This window comes from Oncorhynchus clarkii, chromosome 6 (genome assembly GCF_045791955.1).
Source record: "Oncorhynchus clarkii lewisi isolate Uvic-CL-2024 chromosome 6, UVic_Ocla_1.0, whole genome shotgun sequence".
Taxonomy (NCBI): domain Eukaryota; kingdom Metazoa; phylum Chordata; class Actinopteri; order Salmoniformes; family Salmonidae; genus Oncorhynchus; species Oncorhynchus clarkii.
The window spans coordinates 59220902-59242106 of NC_092152.1; the positions used below are offsets into that span (position 1 = coordinate 59220902).

The 21205-nt window shown below is 41.5% G+C and overlaps 1 pseudogene; it reads right to left on the bottom strand.

The window, feature by feature from the left end:
• Window positions 1–4635: 4635 nt before the first annotated feature.
• On the bottom strand, window positions 4636–20082 carry LOC139412412 (SHC SH2 domain-binding protein 1-like; annotated as a pseudogene).
• Between the last annotated feature and the right edge of the window lie 1123 nt (window positions 20083–21205).

The window sequence follows — 21205 nt, forward strand, 5'->3', positions numbered from 1 at the left end:
CACACACACACACACACACACACACACACACACACACACACACACACACACACACACACACACACACACACACACACACACACACACACACACACACACAAGTAGGGATGTTGAGGTAACCAGTCATGATCGCAGTAATCTCCTCTTATGCACTCTGGACATGCGTTGGTAGTACCCGACTCGCTAACAACCATCAGGTGGCTAATGGCCAGGTACTCAGGGTTCTATTGTCCCTCAAACCACTCTGACATCAATGTAAATGAAATCAAGAATCACATCAAACCCTTATCAAAACAGTATGTGCTTTTAAATCTCACCTAAATGTGTTTGATCAATTTGAAAAGAAGTTCAGCAGTTTGCAACTGAGTGGAAAACATGGTAGTTGTGGATGTTGTTTCATAGCCTAACACAACGAAATGGACAGCGCTTTTTAAGGTGACGATTCATTCAAAACACCCATAAGCATATTAGAGCTTATGCATTTGCATAGGCCTATATATGAGCCCAAGCACACCATATGGGCCAAGGCTATACTGTTGGTTCATTGATTGTGCAGAGCAGCTTACAGTGTTAGCCTACAATTATATTGAATTTGTATTTGATTTTGAATAGCCTAGTAAATAGGGCTTTTTTTCTCACAATTAATAGGTTGACATTACCTTTAGCTACAGAATATCTCACACATGCATGCACACACAAATCAAATCAAATTTTATTTGTCACATACACCTGGTTAGCAGATGTTAATGCGAGTGTAGCGAAATGCTTGTGCTTCTAGTTCCGACAATGCAGTAATAACCAACGAGTGATCTAACCTAACAATCCCACAGCTACTACCTTATACACAAGTGTAAAGGGGTAAAGAATATGTACATAAAGATATATGAATGAGTGATGGTACAGAACGGCATAGGCAAGATGTAGTAGATGGTATTGAGTACAGTATATACATATGAGATGAGTAATGTAGGGTATGTAAACATAAAAGTGGCATAGTTTAAAGTGGCTAGTGATACATGTATTACATAAAAATGGAAAGATGCAGTAGATGATATAGAATACAGTATATACACATACATATGAGATGAGTAATGTAGGGTATGTAAACATTATATTAAGTGGCATTGTTTAAAGTGGCTAGTGATACATTTTTTACATCAATTTCCATTATTAAAGTGGCTGGAGTTGAGTCAGTATGTTGGCAGCAGCCACTCAATGTTAGTGGTGGCTGTTTAACAGTCTGATGGCCTTGCTTTTTTTCAGTCTCTCAGTCCCTGCTTTGATACACCTGTACTGACCTCGCCTTCTGGATGATATCGGGGTGAACAGGCAGTGGCTCGGGTGGTTGTTATCCTTGATGATCTTTATGGCCTTCCTGTGACATCGGGTAGTGTAGGTGTCCTGGAGGGCAGGTAGTTTGCCCCCGGTGATGCGTTGTGCAGACCTCACTACCCTCTGGAGAGCCTTATGGTTGTGGGCGGAGCAGTTGCCGTACCAGGCGGTGATACAGCCCGACAGGATGCTCTCGATTGTGCATCTGTAGAAGTTTGTGAGTGCTTTTGGTAACAAGTCGAATTTCTTCAGCCTCCTGAGGTTGAAGAGCCACTGCTGCGCCTTCTTCACAACGCTGTCTGTGTGGGTGGACCAATTCAGTTTGTCCGTGATGTGTACGCTGAGGAAATTAAAACATACTACCATCTCCACTACTGTCCCGTCGATGTGGATAGGAGGGTGCTCTCTCTGCTGTTTCCTGAAGTCCACAATCATCTCCTTTGTTTTGTTGACGTTGAGTGTGAGGTTCCTGACACCACACTCCGAGGGCCCTCACCTCCTCCCTGTAGGCCGTCTCGTCATTGTTGGTAATCAAGCCTACCACTGTAGTGTCGTCCACAAACTTGATGATTGAGTTGGAGGCGTGCATGGCCACGCAGTCGTGGGTGAACAGGGAGTACAGGAGAGGGCTCAGAACGCACCCTTGTGGGGCCCCAGTGTTGAGGATCAGCGGGGTGGAGATGTTGTTACCTACCATCACCACCTGGGGGCGGCCCTTCAGGAAGTTCAGTACCCAGTTGCACAGGGCGGGGTCGAGACCCAGGGTCTCGAGCTTGATGACAATTTTGGAGGGTACTATGGTGTTAAATGCTGAGCTGTAGTCGATGAACAGCATTCTCACATAGGTATTCCTCTTGTCCAGATGGGTTAGGGCAGTGTGGTTGCGATTGTGTCGCCTGTGGACCTATTGGGGAGGTAAGCAAATTGGAGTGGGTCTAGGGTGTCAGGTAGGGTGGAAGTGATATGGTCCTTGACTAGTCTCTCAAAGCACTTCATGATGACAGAAGTGAATGCTACGGGGCGGTAGTCGTTTAGTGTATGATAGTGTATAACAGTGTATGATTAACGTTTCCCTTCCTTACAATATATTCCATAGAAATGGCCATGTGAGGGACACCAGGAGAATTGCAGGCTTGACAAAGTAATGGGGAGAGTTGGAAATTGCCTGACACAGCTAATTAACAGCCAACCTGAAGTAATTCTTAATTTAAAATAATATGAATTCTCATAGCAAATTAAAAAAATTATAATAATAGGAAGACAAAGGAGTCTCAAACTTCTCATTTAAAGACTAGAAGAGTATTCATTAACTCAAACAAATTCAGATATTGTTGTCACTAATTGTTTTTTTGATCAATCAGATCAGCTATTTTTGCCATTCATTGGGCAAAAGGTCAGAATTGGGCTGCTTATGTGAATGCAGCCATTTAGGCCTATCAAATTGTTCATAATGGTCTGTTGTCAGAAAGTGTCATGGCATAAAATGTCATTTTAGCATAAAAGCTAAGAGGGAGGGGAGCTACAAAAGTTGAGAGAAATAGTGAGTCTAAAAGCCAGCCTGTCAGCTATCTCCCCTCATATGACAAAGTAGTTAGAGGACAACAGACAGGCCCTTCCCTCTCCCCCAGAACGACGGCCACTGCTCGTTCCTGTAGACACTCACTATTTATAAAAAGGACACCACTTCAAACAGCACTTTCTACTGTCCTCCATCACCCAGAGCTCTTGTTTTTGTCATCCTAGAATTCTTCTATTGAAGATAAAACGTTTGCCAAAAAGCCCTGCAGTTTCTTTCTCCACCCGTTCTATTTGACATCTATGGCACGTCACTGAAACGTTGAGGAAAATCTATAATAATCGCCTGTAGTTTCTCAACACAAAACCACACGCTTCCTGAGCGGTCCTAGCAATAATTGGTTCCTCAGATGACAGTATGAAAACCCACCTCGATCCTGTTCATAGATTCTTTCCAATACCCGGACAGTGTTCAGACCTATAAGTTATATTTATTTGTTATTCCTATAGCTTAAATTTTTTTAAACAAAAAATATCAGTTTTATTGTCACATACACAGGAGCAAATGAGGGTTATGTGCCATGCTCACAGGTAGAGACAGATTGTTCCCCTCGTCGGCTCGGGTATTTGAACCAGGGAACTTTCGCTTAATGCAGAAATTACAAATATGCTATGATAATAAGGAAATAAGCAGAGGGGGGGAGTAACGCCTTAACACGACACATTCCTTTAAAGCCCCCCCCCCCCCCCCCCCCCCCCCCCCCCATTCACAAAACACTATGAAATGATCGATCCCTAGGTTGTTAGTGGGTCCATTAAATGTGTATGTAAAAATATTCAATTTAACAAAACCATTTCACATCCAATTAGTCCATTCTCCCAGTCAAATGCTGACCTAAATATGGACTTTTGTCAGTCTGTACTCATCACCAGATACATTTTTTTTTCTCCATCATTGGGCAGATGCTTTCACTGACATAATGATTACCGGCACCATTTAATTCAGTTTTGAATTTGTGGAATAAATTGGTCTATTGAGGTCAGCCTGGGACACCTCATAAGAGGCAGTACAATGTGTTGTATTTCACAGGGGCATGCTGGATTAGGTAATTAATCAAACTGTCTGTGGTGTAATGAGGTTTTACCAGCCCTTTAATCCCCAGAAAATTAATCAACTGGAATTCAACAATTGTGAGCATCTTATAAAAGGCATCTTATAAAAGCCCAGAAAACCAGTGAGCACCCTTCCAGATTTCACCCCTCTCATATGACCTGTATCCAATTGTAAAAAAAAACAAAAAACAGATCAAAACTTATATAAGTACTAATTTTAATTGGCTCATGATTTAGAATGTTTACAGAGTGTTTTCAGCAACATTTGATAAACAAATGGCCAGAACTAGAGGTGAGGGTGAGACACTAACTCAAAATAAGGCAACGTGATTTCTCCCAACAACAAAAGCATTTCAAACAGTGTCATCTTAACAATATCCATTACAAGAAATCATACAATATCCACCCCAAAAAAGTGAAAAAACATTTGAAGGACATTTGAGTCTCATCATTAGTCATAGTGAAAATAATTGTGTTTATCAGACTCAGGTCTCCACGATATCAGTATACTAAAATGAGAATTGTATTAAAAAGCCTTGATAAAAAGCGTATAAAAGTATGCATACCCACTCACTAGTCAGTGCAGCAAAATTTAGCAAAGAGGTTGGAATAAATCAAGTAAAAGTGTGATTGTGCATGTACGGAAAACAGAACAGGAAGAAGGGTCAGTTAGTCTCAGTACAAGGTGCCGAAGCTGCCCATGCCGTTTCTCCTGAACTGGTTGTCCTGTATGGAGACAAACATCTCCTGGGAGAGCAGGTTGTCATCTGCCTGGGTCACTCCCAGCTCCTTCAGCATGCTCTTCTGGCGACGCTGCTTCTTGGCTGACGTGGCCACCAGCTCCCTCTTGATGGCATCGTTGCCCTCCGTGAACTCCGGAGGAACGGCGTAACAAGACGAATAGGAGACTGGTTCCTTCACAGAGCAGTCGTCCACCACGATGAGCTGCACGTCCACATCCACCACGATGAGCTGCACGTCCACATCCACCCGCATCTTCCCCTCACCCTTCATGTCCTCGTTCCCTTCTTCTATATCCAGTTGCTCATCTGGAAAAGAACGTGAATCCGTTCATGACAGGCTTGTTAACACCTCGCTGTGACATTCAGACCTAATACCACCACTTCCACTTCCTTCTCCATCATGACATTCGGATTTGTCATGTATGAAAACACCACGTCTTCCTGTGAAATATTACTATATTCTGTTCAAATCAGACTGACAGTGTATTCTAACAAAGACTGCCCTTTGGGATCAATGGTAGATAATTGCCTTGCTCTTACCTTTTCAAATCCAAATGCAAGCAGCCTCTTTTCGACGTTTAAAGCGGAGAATGGAGTGTTGAGAAATGTTTTATTAACAGCTTTTTTGCAAATTCCGGATGGGAAATAACAAGGGACCATAATGGACATCATCTTTTCAATAACAACGCAAATGACAATTACTACCCGGTTGTTGGCTTAGTAGTGTCTCCGCAAAAATTAATGAATGTTGCAGATGATATTTTTAAAGGGTAATCTGAAGAGAAGAGATAGCTTTGTTTATTTCGTTTTTTTTTTTTTAAGGTCAAATTTCTGCCACTTTCGCTCATTCTCCTGTCTGGGGTTAAACAATAAGGGACATTCCATTACAGGACATCGGAGAGTGAGGGAGATGAAGAGAGCAACTCCAGATGTATTTTAAGCCATGCCACCTTCAGCTGCACCTTTTATTCTGTAGCTGCCCTGGACTGAAGGTCAAGCACATTTTCTCACAAACTTCCCAGTGAAACCAACTCAGGTTTCCAGAGACAGTAAACCCATTGATGTGGGAAATACTGAGTAAGACTTGGTTAGTACCTAGTCTCGTGTGACAATCCTGTCTTGTTGATTCTACCTAAGGAAGTCTATTGGAACTTCCGTATTGGATTATGTGCTTGAATGGGAGCGCTGGTATTCAATACTCAACCAAAATTTTCTCTAGGTAGAAATGATATTTCCCCTCAGAGGCATTACATTTTTTTCCTTGTTTCGTCCATGTCTCTTTTCATACCATGTAAGAAAGTTTGAGTAGCTTGTGCGGTGTTAGTTTTGTATCTTAAGCTTGCTCGCTTGTTGCAGATCTCAATTTTCATGAAGACAAAACTCGATTCGGAACGCCACCAACGCAAAATATGTGAAAGATTTGATAAGTGTCGATGCATCACTAGTTTCCATCTAGACTATGTTTTACGGCACCCCTTTTTTTTATATAATATTCCTGAGGAAAACTTCCCCAGGCTTTGGAACTAGTTCATACCTGTAGGGGTGTCTTCCTGTGCAGCCTCGCCTGGTACAGCATCACTAGGTTTGACCAGGATCACTCCGTATCCCTTGTTGTTGTGGATCACATTGTTCACCATGGGGATCTTGGGCATGGTGTCCAGCTCATCAGCAAAGTCCTGGTGGGGTTGAAGGGATGGAGGAGGTTGACAGATGAGCAACAGAGAGAGGGGGGAAAGACAGGCATAAACAGAGTCATCACGTCGGTCTTCCTGCTTAAGTTGTCCTGGCCAAGTCCAACACACCGAGCAGAGAGACAACAGGAAGGAAAGCTCTGTGTGAGGGAGCGATAAAAAACACACTACCGTTCTAGCCTCAGGGAATGAGATAAGACCCCAGAACTCGTCTGAAGGTAACAAGGGAAATAAGTCCATATTTGTTTTTGCGGTGTGTGTGTGCATTTTAACATCTTTCTCCACTAAATTCAATTTCGGTTGAGGGAAGATAATGCCACAGGCTTAGAATTGAACTGAACCTAGGAAGAGATGGAGGTTGGATGTGCTAGTGCTGGGAACAGTAATATACAGATTGGTAAATGACCAGTAGAACTTAAAATCTCCCAACTTGATCAGGATTCCTTCTTTGCAGTGATGTATGCCATTTCCCACCATACTGCAGACATTGCCAGGATAGATCTCCACACCAGCTCCCTATAGCACAACAGTTATCAGCATGTAGAGACACAGCTAGGCTACTGCACGGCCTCAGACACACACAATGATTAACACGAGAGCTAGATCTGTACTAGTAAAAAAAAACAAAGCCACCATGAAAGAGTGATGACTTCTCACCTTAGAGCCGTAGAGGTCACACGTGTTCATAGTCAAGTGGGCTGACGTCCGCACAATAACACCGGTCGTCTCGCACTGAAGGACACAGTTCTCCATCTCCAGCTTACCCTGATGTACACCTGGAGACAAGAGGGAAATAAGATGAAGATTGACACTAGGAGGTAAATAAAGACACCAGCTAGATCCTAGTATTCAGAATGCGTGTATGACCATAACCCCATTCTCCTCCTGGAAAGTCATTGATATATGGCTGTTGCCAGATGTTAAGCAGTGCCAGCAGCTTAGGCAGAATTACTAACGCAGGACAATGGGTAGAGTTGGGGGGCAGGGTTGATGTAGAGGCAGCATCACATTGGGAAAAGGACTAAGAGGACTCACAGAGGATGCCTTCGATAGCGTCGTGCTGGATGAACTTGACGTTGGAGATCTTCACGTCGGCTCCTGTTGACGCCACAAACGAGTCCCCTTTGTTCTTCTTCTCAATCACCACCTCATCAGGTAGGCCGAACCCTGAAAAGAAAGAAGATTTGTTTGCCTAAATCAGGGCCTAAAATGTTATTTTTGGTCCACCAGTCACCATTTAAAAATCTACCAGCCACTCAGCTCTCCCCCCCACCCACCCCACACAAAAAAACAGAAGAGCATGCTTTGTAGTTTTTCTAAAACAAATTCATTACTAGTAAGAAGTAATGTGGTATATTGTATAATTAAATTTGTGGCCTGATTATTTGGTTTGCGCTTAGTGGGACTAACATTTGTTTTCAACAGGAGAATGACCCAAAACACACCTCCAGGCTGTGTAAGGGCTATTTGACCAAGGAGAGTGATGGAGTGCTGCATCAGATGACCTGGCCTGCACAATCACCCGACCTCAACCAAATTGAGATGGTTTGGGATGAGTTGGACTGCAGAGTGAAGGAAAAGCAGCAAACAAGTGCTCAATATATATATGGGAACTCCTTCAAGACGGATAGAAAAGCATTCCTCGTGAAGCTGGTTGAGAGTATGCTAAGAGTGTGCAAAGCTGTCATCAAGGTAAAGGGTGGCAATTTGAAGAATCTCAAACATATTTTGATTTGTTTTTTGGTTACTACATTATTCCATAGGTATTATTTCATAGGTTTGATGTCTTCATTATTATTCTATAATGTAGAAAATCTTTTTAAAAAATAAAGAAAAACCCTTGAATGAGTAGGTGTTCTAAAACTTTTGACCGGTAGTGTATGTCTGCGGCAGAGGGACAAGAGAGCCATGAAAAAGGCATTTTGATCTGTCATGGAGATAAGTGCTGAAAACATGTTGGCTCAACATTTAAAAAGATGGCGAACAAGCAATAGAATGATGAGCTATGTTTTGGCGTAGGTACAGCCGACTAGCGCTAGCTAACATTAACTACCTAGCAATAATCTAAACTTGGAGCCACAGTATCGATAGGAACTCTGTAAAAACAATAGGGCAATACTCTATTACTGTATTGATCCCCCCTCCCCACCACCAACTGTACATAGAAAGAATACATTTAGATTAAATTGCATTTGCTCCATCTTTGCATGCTGACGGCTGGGACAACTGGGTCATGGCTCAATGGCCACAGTGTTGGGTCTGAACTCTCCTTCCAACCTCGCAGTGGTGTACATGACAAGTAGTGATTCAGCACAATCCCAGGCAGGCAGAATGTGATGGACAGTGTTCTGACTGCTAGGGTTCATTATTCTCTGTTCCTTGACAGATGGCCTGGAGACAGGTGTTCCACAATGTGGCCAACAATTCTACAGCATTGGCTAGGTTCCACACGCCGCCATTGGAAAGGCCAAAGGCTGAATATCGATTGGTAAAGTCATAGGCCCATGCACACATCCAGGAGAGGAAAACCCTATTCCCAGTGGGCTTCATGACTGGCAAAAATGTGCTGCTGCTTAGAGAATTATTTTTTTTAAATGCTAAAACGGGTGCACTGATTGCAGATCAAGAATCCAGTCTGTTCTTAACAAGTGCTGACTGACTGAACCTCCTCACTAATGAATTGTAATGTCTCCTTAGGAACACGCTTTTCGGGAAATTCTCGCAATACTTATTATGAAGATAGATCATATGCATTTTTTCCCCTCCGTCTTTGATACAGCAATATCCAAAAAGCAATAAACGCATGTGTGTGCCCTACTCCTCTAAATATCAAAGGCTCTTTGGTGGGAGGGAGAATTCTATTATGGTAATCCGGCAGTGGTCTAATTGAGTTGCTCTTTTCCTGTCATGGTGCAGTGCCAGGCAGCGCTGCATCATATTTCCACACCCTCTTTATCTCAGCTTTCAGGGGTTTCCTAGCACCACAGGAGGGCACGCACATAGAAACAGACGCATGTAAACAGCCCCTCCAATCTCCCCTCCCTCTATCCAACTCGGCAGGCCCCCTATTTGCATAAAGAGACTGACGTGGCGCCTCTGCTGTGACCTCTCCTCGCCCGAGCTAGCCTTCTCTATGCATTAATATCATCCCTGTTCTTATGCTTACTGCGCCAGCAAGCTCTATTTTATTCCCGAGGGCTCCCTCTGTACATCCCACATCCTCTCTGCTATACGTTCATTTCACTCCATGTGCTGTAGATTGAGTGGTTGTTTTACCTTCGACACGCATTAACACGCCACATAGTACAACCAGTACCATAACAGTATCATCTGCAGGTGAAGACTTGATTTCATCTGAAACACTTACACAAGTGTTCAATATGAAAACAACTTCCATGGCCGTAACAGTACTTCGCAGCACATTAGTCACAGATATAGCAACAGATTCTTGAGTGACAGAAAGGGATGGAAGGATTCAGACAACCTGCAAAATGTGTTGAACAACTCACTCACGTAAAAAAAAAAAAAAAAAAACAGAGGGACATTTTTGCAATGAATGAACATCGGACTTCAATAAATGGAAAACAGAAAATTAGCAGAGGCCTCTTGCTCGATTCGATTTTCACAATACCAGATTCTACTCCTCATTACCTGAATCCAGTAAGAGGCATCCCTGGCTGGCTAATAGCAACAAAGAATACATAACATAAGATAATAAATACATAACAGTGCAGGCTGCAGAGGGGAGGACACCTCATAATAATGGCTGGAAATGGAGTGAATGGAATGGTATCAAACATGTGTTTGATGCCATTCATTTCCAGACGTTATTATGAGCGGTCCTCCCCTCAGCAGCCTCCACTGATACATACAGGTAACTGACAAAATAAAGGAAACAACAAAGTGTCTCAATAGGACGTTGGGCCACCACACCACGAGCCGGGAACAGCTTCAATGCACCTTGTCATCAATTCTACAAGTGTCTGGAACTCTATTGGAGGGATGCAACATTCTTCCACAAGAAATTCCATAATTTGGTGTTTTGTTGATGGTGGTGGAATCTCCCATTCGTGTTCAATTGGGTTGAGATCTGGTGACAGACGGCCATGGCAAAGAGTTTACATTGTTTTAAGTCAGAAACCATGCCTGTGTGGAAGCACCTGCTTTCAATATACTCTGTAGCCCTCATTGAGTTGTTTCTCCATTACTCTGGCAGTTACCTGTACATACATACAGCAGTAGTGCATCCTGCCATTATAAAGGCTGCTTGCAGAAATATGAAAAATTACCTTCCACTGATATGGAGTCTGGGATACTGATGGAGCTGGTGACAGTGTAGTGTCCTTGAAGGATGATGACCACGTCTCCCTTGTAGCAGGCACTCACAGCCAGCAGGGGCTCACTGTGAAACTAATATTTAAACACAGAGCATTTCCAGTACACAGTCGGTCTATACAACACAGATCTGCGCTCACGACTAAACAAAGAAAGACACAAAAACACATGTTTTCTGCTTCTAACGTCTCAGTGGAATACAAAGATAGAGCCGAGGCATTCAGGCGAACAGACACAGCTTCTACAAATCCTGGTGGAATGCCAGTGTACAGGAACTAGGGAGGTCAAATAAAAAAAAGCCCACACACCTTAGCAAATCCCAGCGTATTAGACCAATACACAAGTGTGACATAGTTAGAGAACTTAACCACTGGGTTCCATCTCTGGTCATCTCATTAAACAGGCCATTTGAAATTGAAACCTGGGCAAACTTACATTTGACAAAATACAATATGCCTAAGAATGGATAAATGTCATGGATGTAAAAAAAAAATATATATATATATTTTTTAATGATTTTATTTGTTTGCCATACATGTACTTCAAACTCGTCCCCAGCAAATTTGGGCCCTAGCTTGTCTGCCATCAGGCTCTGCAGCTGGCTGACTGTAGTGGAGACGGACACGACATGGACCATCCGGCCACCGGAGACACGAGGCCCCTTGGCCCTGCAAGCCTGCTGCCCTGAGTTCACCTTGTATCCCAGCACATACCTGCAGTGTCAGGAGAGAATACATTTATGTAGAAGAACACAATGGTACAGCATTGGACAAAGCAGAATGGTTGCATCTCCACTTTCCAATAGCGTCTCAAAGTATAGGCCAGGGGAGGCTGCTGAAGGGAGAATAATTACCGGAACGGAGCAAATGGAAAGGCATCGAACACCTGGAAAACCCATGTGTTTGATACCATTCCACTGATTCCGCTCCAGTCATTACCACGAGCCCGTTCTCCCCAATTAAGGTGCCACCAAGTGTGCGTTAGTGGTAACTATAAATTCAATTGCTGTCCCTCTTTTGTATTCTAACCAGAATATGATGCATTGAACTGGACTGTAGTGTACTGTCATTCTGTGAGAAGTTTTGCTCTCAACTGGGGCAGTATAGGTCAAACATGCTAGCTCAGGGACAGAGGTGAATCCAATAGCCTTTACTCAGCCTTCCTATTTTTCCCTCTGTTAGGAGACCAACTTCATCAGTCACACAACTACTCCCTCAACACACTCTGCAGAGGCACTGATAGCTCCTCTCAGTCTTCCCACCCCGTGTCCCCTTGGCCAGCTACCTGAGCAGCGGGTTCTCAATGATCCGGAGTTTGCGCTTCAGAGCCTCCATCTGCTCGTACATCCTTAGGCCCTCCACCATGGACACGTTGTCCAGCTCCGACTCCGAGTCGCTGCTGATGCCGTTCCGCAGGCTAGAAAACTCCTGGAACTTCTGAGAGCAGCGTGCCAAAAGAGAGTAATACTCTGTCACAAGTCCAGCAGGCACCCGATCCTCCAGAATATCATAAAACCTACAGGGTTGACAGCCACAGAGAAAGATATACTTCTTTTGTTTTCCTTAAAACACAATCGCATTATGAGGACTGCTGGGAACAAATTGTTCAGCAACATTGGAGGGCAACGAGAGGTTAAGGTGGGATAACTCTAGAGGAGATGCTCAGAGCACAGCATTGTTTGTTTGATGGCCATGTCCGGCACTTGAAAATGTTCTTAACTATTATTTGGAGAATGACTCGAGACCCTCCATTCTACCTAAGGAGCCGATCGTGAATGGGTTAAAGACATTCTTTGTCTATTAAAAGCAAAATCGGCAAACAGTGTCCTTGGTATAAACTAGGAGCTGATTGGTCTAACATGAACAAGCTTGTGGATTTCTGCTGAAGCCAATAAGATATATTTTAACCCTCTTCTCCACCCATAAAAAATAGGAGACGCCACAGTACACTCACAATCCCCGGGTACATACTGCCATCTAGTGGCCAAGGAATAATCTGCACCCTCTCACATACAGCATTGAACATATCCAGCTCTAACCATTAGACACGGAGCTTGCTCAAGTGTTCCTGAACTGCACTCATTTACAATGCTCTACAGGTTCCTATGCCATATGGCCATTCTGATAGCGGCATTAAAAATAATGGGTTCAAGCTAGCCGTGTCATTGGCAGATCTGAACCAATACAGCCTAAATGAGAATGTGCCAATCTAGCCCACACACACGGACTAATCTTCCCACCCCCACCCCCCCACTATCACCCTTCTACACGTACAGCCTGAGGCGGGGCTCCACACATCTGACAAAGTAGTCAACGTCATCATCCTCGTCGTCCCACTGTCTCCAGAAGACACCACGAAATTTGAACACACCCTTCTTTTATTTGGTATCACATAAGAACTAGTCCATATATTATTTTTTTGCCGCTGTAATGTGACGGGTGATGTCGGTTCTGTCTCGTCTGTCAAATCAAACTTTGTCACATGCGCCGAATTCAACAAGGGTAGACCTTACCGTGAAATGCTTACTTTACAAGCCCCTAACTCTTCTTGAACTGCACTGTTGGTTAAGAAAATATTTACCAAATAAACTAATGTAAAAAATATATTAAAAGTAACACAATAAAACAACAATAACGAGGCTATACAACTTACAGGGTACCGGTCCCGAGTCAATGTGCGGGGGTTAGGGATGAAAGGGTTACTGGTTTCACGATGAACCACGTTAAAATTCCAGACGATAAGTATTACCGTTTCACATTTTTATTATCATTAAAAACTCACGGTAAATACTGTCCAGCATCAACCAGTTAGCAACAGTCTGACGAAGGCGCAGCATGCAACGTGGGTTTTGTTGTGTGTGAAAACATGATGGAAGGCAGTGACAGTGCTCGGGAGATTTGTCAGCCTTCTAAGAGGACCAAATCTGAAGTGTGGTCTTATTTTGGGTTTTAGGGGAACTTAATCGAAGATTGTCACCCTGTCTGCAGAACATGCAAATTAAAAAATTGCTGCGAAAGGGGGAAACACTTGTGACCACCACCCACTTCTTTATAGCGAATGCAAGGTAAGCTTTCCCTCAATGCATGATGTGGGGACTTCGGAATGGGTGAAAAATACCATGGTTTGTCTGTTTAACTTGCTAATAGCTTGTCAATAATGTAAACTGAAGCTTTCAGTGTTGCCTACTCTTGTAAAAACACTACACGTTGTTCGGCTGCTGTATACACCCATTGCACAAGTTATGTACAGCCAGAAGAGGACTTCCTAGGTTCTGGCCTTTCTAGGGAGTTTTTCCTAGCCACCGTGCTTCTACACCTGCATTGCTTGCTTTTTGGGGTTTTAGGTTGGGTTTCTATATATCACTTTGTGACATCAGCTGATGTAAGAAGGGCTTTAAAAATACATTTTATTTGATGTAGTTGTCACCCAAACAACATATTTTATTCATTTACAATCCGGCAGACTTCGACTTGGTCGTAAAAGTGTTTCAACAGGAGAAACACTATAGACTCCTATACAACACAAATACACTGTATTTATGTCAATTGTTGGGCTCATCGCAATTATCACTGTCTTCTTAAGACTGATTTGTATTCATGTAAATTGTGCATGGGGTCATTGCATATTCTCAAATGCAACACAGAAGATAGACTGTGTGTGTGAACAATAGTAATTATAATGTAACACCAATATTAATAATACATTTTCTATTCCCTTGTTTACGGAGTGGTCGTGCAGCAGGCTAACCCAGTGATGCTACTGGTCCCTCCTCATCTACAGTTGTGACAGACTCAAGCAAGCATTTTTAAAAAGGCAGGCTGCTTATGCACCCACATTAAAACAATTCTCAAGACCTCACTGCAGCCCTTTCATTGGGTTGAGAGGCCGGGCTTTCTGAGGCTGATGAAGGTTGCCGTGCCTCACTACAAAGTGAGTGCTGCTAATTTTATTTGTTTGTTTATTTGATTGCTTAAGGTTGTGTTCATTTAAACTTGCACTAGGGAAACTTTTACCTCATGGCGCCATCGTTAATGTTATTATTTTAATGTTTATGCACACAAAACGTGCATAGTGCTGCTAATTCTATTTGTCGGTTTTCAATATAAAATTTGGTGAAATGATTTCAGTGTGCGTGTCAGTACTTTATGAACATTTCCAGCACATTTTAACAATACCCCGATAATACTGATAACCGTGGTCACTATAACCGTGATACGAAATGTTCATACCGTTTCATCTCTAGCGGAGCTACAGGTTAGTTGAGGTAATATGTACATTCAGATAGGGGTGAAGTGACATGTCATGTCCATTGACATTATTCTGAGTGCTTTTGTAAAAAAAAGTTGACATATTGCAGCTTTTAACCACTCCAAAAAAATATGTTTTTCTAAAGTTCTATCAAGTGGACAAAAAGACAAGAAGGATACATTTTCACACACACAGTAAGTCAGGCACAGCAACATTGAATGGCAGTTCCACCCCATGCAAAGTCCGACAACAAGAGGCATGTATCACAGGTGCTTTTTCTTGTGCTTTCTAATCTGACATGGAAAGAATAACTGCGGCTTTAACAGCCCTTTGGAAAAAAAACTCAGCAGTTTTATTAACAATGGGGACTTACCGGAGGTGCTCAAGTGCCAGCGCAGTCTGGTCAAAGTCCCCAGACTCATCAAACACCACATGGAGCTCCTGCAGAGGCACTTTGTGCAGTGTGGCCTCTAAGAGGGTATTCATGGCCGCCTCTGTGAGCTCGCAGCCTCTTGTCTCACACTGCAGGGGCACCACCAGCTTCACCTTGGCTTTCAGCTCCTTATAGTTCACATCCGCCATCTGAGGAAAGGGGCATAAGTATGAGGTTGTGACCTTCATATGACCATTTTTCAAGGGTAAATGGTTAGGAAACCTTGTTTGACTACTTCTGCTCCACTGATCAGATCCAACCATCTGTATAACATTGGAAAAGATAGCTGTTTCACTGTTTAACCAGACCTCTGGATTCAGATTCCCTATAAAACTGCATCCAGAATGCAAGTGTTCCAATTCATTTCATGCAGTGTACAAAGCACAGCTCCATTAGACAAGTCTCTTGCTGGGAAATCTTTCAGGTCGAAGTGACTTACCTCCACTGGCACATCAAACACGTCTGTGCACCACTGTGCCTGCCAGTCACAAGGCTCCATAACCTTCTCCAGGTAGTCAGCTGTGAAGGCCTTCACCTCTGATGTTTTACCTGTGCAAAACAGCACAGACAGCATCTGAGACAACACCTCAAGTCAGCTTTGTTTAGATTTTTCACTGGGAGCCTTGGAAGATCGATCAATGGTTGTAGTAATCATCTTTCATCCTCTTTAGCCAGTAAACCTGACAACTGAATTGATGTAAGACCATGTAAGGTTATCATACCTAGCGTGTAGTCTTGATAGGCTTTGAATCTCTCGTAATAAAGCAGTTCATTTGTCTGAAAGGTGTCAGGAAGGGATGCATCTCCTACGCATTCATCACGTTGCAACTGAGTACCAGCCATATCAGGGTTGAAGTAGTCTGTGCCACTGTCACCGTCATCCTCCTCATTCTGAAAAAGCCCTGTGTTAGAAAATAAAGTATCAGTTAGATTGATATATAATTTACTACTTGGATGCATAGTGCAACGTGGTTTCCTTCCCTTTTGCCCTATCCTTCATGATCAATTACTGATCTGGCATGGCCTAGCAGCGGGTATTGATCAAGGGGAGACAAAATAATTCCATGGATAGGTACTGATACATTTTCTCTCTCTAACAGTTCTTTGAAATACAGCAAATAGAGATGAAAGTAGATATACCTAGCCTTATTTGCTGTTATGAGTCAACAGTTGGTGGCATTGCGTGTTTAGCTAGTTGCAGTAACATTAGATAACTAGCTAAGTAAATTGACAAACGTGAACGTTAGCATGCCAACATTATTAGCTAGGTTAGCTGCACGGTTGAGACGTGCAACAATAGTTACTAAACAAAACCATGTCTGACAACATCTTCTTGTCGCAAATTAAAATCTCTGGCGTCCTCTTCTAATTCAACTCCAAATCCACTTTGTCTGTCTTGCTCTGTCCACTTTCACTTGAAGTCATTGAATCTGCTGTCGACATCATTCTATCGGCCGCCGTGTTCTTTTTTTTGTTGTTGTCATATTTCAAAAATCAACTTACATCGCTACATCAAACGCAGGTATTAACAATACTCAAACATACAAAAAATATCAATAAAATAATACAAAATAAACTATTTAAGTGCAATTATATTCACTCTGAAAAGATCGTATTATAATGATTCATGAAGATGTTATTCTTGTTGTTATTCACTAGGGCTAATGTTTTAGTAAGATAATTCAATTCAATCAGAAAAAATGTGTAATTTTGGTATAGAATTTTGGAATTTTTGTTCGTGTATAAAGTATTTGGCAACAAGAATGTAAAACATTTACAATCATTTCAGTGGTTTTGTTATCATTGCAATAGTAACATATATCTTTCATGTAAAAAATATAGGCAGTGTTCATAATGGTAAATAAGTACTTTGCAAGGTTTTCCCAAAAATCTGACACAAATTTACATTCAAAGAACAAGTGAGACAGATTCTCACCTTCGTTTTCACAGAAAACGCAGATATCATCAATAGCCACAAATTTGGAAATCATCATAAGATATATCTTATGTAAAATTTTGAAGTGCACTTCCTTAGTTAACTTTCTTTGGTATACAGTATTTGTAAGGCCTTAACCATGCATTTTTCCAGACAATGTCAGGAATAAGCATGTTCCAGAAAAACTTTCCTCTCGGTGTAAGTTGGTTTTGTGAATGAAGAATTTGTCTTATATATTTATTACAACAAGATCTCTCAAGTAAGCCCACGCCTTCCAATCTGAGTTCTGGATAAACTTTGTGATCATTCCCAAAATTAAGATGAGTTTTCATAAGTGTAGTTAAACCACTGGGAACGGCTTTGATCACAGAAATAAACTATCTGAAAGGTATTGGAAACTCTTTCAATGTTATAAATTGTTCATATGTGAGAATATTACCCTTGTTGTTGAAAATATCAAGAACAAAGTCAATATTCCTCTCATGCCAGCTGGGGTAGAACAATGACTTATTCCTTACAGTAATGTCTGAATTATTCCACAAAAGAGCTTTATGAGGGGAAAAATTGTGCAGGAAACATATTTTCCAGGCCATTAATGCTTGTTGGTGAAACCTAGCCAATTTAGCAGGTAATCTTTCAGGAATATAATTACATTTCAGTAAAAATTGAAGACCTCCCAACACATTATTTGGAATGAAATACCATATTGAATCGGTATCGATCAAACAGCTTTTTCAACCAGTTTATCTTGAAAGCGTTATTTATGTCAGCAAAATCCAACACTTCTAGACCGCCTTCAGCTCTTTTGTTAGAAAGGACAGATTTTTTTAGTTTGTGAGACTTATTTTTCCAGATTAAGTCAAGAAAGGTCTTATTGATCTCTTTACAAGTAGCTGGATTTACACATAACGATAATGAGGGGTACACAAAACGAGACAGTTCCTCTGCCTTGGACAGAAGTACTCTCCCAAGTATAGAAAGTTCTCTTTGTAGCCAATTATTAAATATATTTTTAGTTCTCTTAATTTTAGGAGAGAAATTCAAATGTTGTCTGACTAAGTGATTTTTTTGACAGATGTATTTAACACAGTCCTTTACAGGAATATTTTCTATTTCTTTATCATCCGAGTCAAATAAACATAAGATTTCACATTTAGAAACATTCAGTATTAATCCTGATGCAATAGAAAATGCAGTTATAGCATTAAGGGCATGTGCGACCTGGTCTTTGTTTCTTAAGAAAATAGTAGTATCATCAGCCAGTTGGGAAATTTTGATTTCTTTGTTAAAAATGGTTACGCCATACAAATTTGCATTATTCAGAATATCTAGAGATAGAAGTTCCACAACCAAAATGAATAAAAATGGCGAAATTGGGCATCCCTGTTGTACACTTCTGTTGATACTAAATATTTTGGATGTATTAAGGTTTAGTAGCACATAGCTATTTATATCTTTGTAAAACATGCAAATTACTTTAATAACATTTTCACCAAATCCAAAAAGTTTAAGACCTAAAGAGAAATTCATGTTCAATTGTGTCCAAGGCTTTACAGAAGTCTAGGACAACCGCATCTGTATAGGACAACCGCATCTGAGTCAATTGCATCTGAATAATCTATAAGGTCCAAGACTAAACGAATGTTAGAGCTTATGTGACGGCCCTTCATAAATCCTGTTTGAATCTCATTTATAATGGTATCTATTCCTTTTATTAATCTTTCAACCAGAGCAATCAATTTGTAATCAACATTTAATAAAGTAATCGGTCTCCAATTGTCAATGAGAGAAGGGTCTTTATCAGGCTTCGGAATCAATAAAATAAGGCCCTGTTTCATAGTGGAGACCATTTCCCCCTTTTCAATGCAATCTTGAAACATTGAAAATCTGGTCTTCTAGCAACTCCCAAAACTGTCTATAGAATTCAACTGTCAGGCCATCAGGGCCAGGTGATTTCCCTTTTTTCATTGAATTCAGAGCCTCTCTAATTTCTTCAATTGACACAGGTGAATCGCAAACTGAGTGAAAATCATCCTCAATTACAGGGACATAATTCTGAATGTGGCAAATGTAGCTTTCACAACCATCTTCCTGAAATTGAGAGCTGTAAAGGTTTTCATAAAAGGAATTGACAAATGAGGATATTGTAATGGGATCTTTGCATAAAAAATTGTTCATTTTGAGTGCAGTTATAGATTTTCTTTTGTAGTTTCTCTTTTCAAGTGCAAAAAAATAACTAGTGTTTCTTTCCCCCTCTTCAATCCATTTTGCTCTTGACCTTACAAAGGCACCCTTTGCCAGATCCTTGTAAAGCTGTTCTAATTCTAGTTGTAAAGACCTGAACACAGACTCCTCTTCTTCAGATAGATTATCTTTCTTTAGAAAACGGTCAAGCTTGCTCATCATCTCCTTTTCTCTAAGGTTCTTTAATTGCATCAGCTCTTTGACGCGTTTCATGGCTACCACTCTGACTTTAATGGCTACCACTCTGCTACCACTCTGGCCCCCGTGTCTCCTCTTGCTTCAAGCTGAGGCTCCGTCATAGATGAACAACCATCTTCTTCAGCCAATGTACAACTTTCAAACTAGGCACAGCAGGGGTCCGAATGTACAATAAAATCCAGCACTAAAATGACGGGTGAGTTAGCTAACTGACTGTGCCTTTGCTAAGAAATGCACTTTCACATTGCTCATTTCAAAATTTCCCCGGTTTACGGAGTCCCGACCGTTGAGCATTGCCGTTGGCTAAAGGTTTGGCGTGGTTCAGTTGATGTGCGTTCCCAATAGTAAACCAGTTCTTTTTTTCTTCTTTTTTTTTATATATGAGTGGAGATGTATCACAAATTGTAAAGAATCTTTGATAATATGTTAAATCAGAGGCATTTATATATGAAGGAAATGCCTGGTCTTCCCTATACCTTTGACCTGTTATATTGTTTATTCAGATCAGTGCATATGGGAGCCTCCGGAGGAAGGTGAGGAACGCACTTTGATTCTTTAGAAACAGAATAAAAATAAGAGAGAGATTGAGGGAAAAAATAGAGGGGGAGAAAGAGATACAAAGATAGAGGGGAAAGAGAGATATCCTTTACCGAGATAAAAGCCTTAAAGGGATACTTTGGGATTTTGGCAATGAGGCCCTTTATCTACTTTCCCAGAGTCAGATGAACTCGTGGATAACTTTTTACTGCCTCTGTGTCCAGTACGAAGGAAGTTAGAGGTGGTTTCGTGAGCCAATGCTAACTAGCGTTAGCACAATGACTGGAAGTCTATGGGTATCTACTAGCATACTAGTTAGCAACTTCCTTCAAAATGCACATAACATAACAATTGTATCCACAAGTTCATCTGACTCTGGGAAAGTAGATAAAGGGCTTTATTACCAAAATTCCAAAGTACCCCTTTAACATTTTTCACGTTCAAGTGGTAGCCTACTGCTGACAGCATAATTTTCAGTGGTAGAGTGGGAATACAGTCATTGTTTCTGGGCAGTGGTTTACACACCAAGCAGTAGTCCTGACTGAGGTAATAGTGAGTCAATGATGTCGTTTCAGAGGGACAGTGCACAGATGGAAGGAATGAGTAAGAAAGAGCAGAATGAGAAGGGGGGAAAGTGTGGGGGATGTCTAGAATAAGTCTTTAAAATGAGATGGACAGTGGTGACTGGTGACGTCCTGACCCTAGTCAGAGCAATCTGGTGTCAACCTCCTGATTCTACCTGTCCATCAGCATCTCCATCTTAATCCATCAACCTAATCAGGTACATCAAACTGGCCAGGTCACTATAAAGAACATTCATTTCAAACTGTGGATTTACATTAATTCACTATTGGAAAATGTCTGTTTACACTGAGCATTA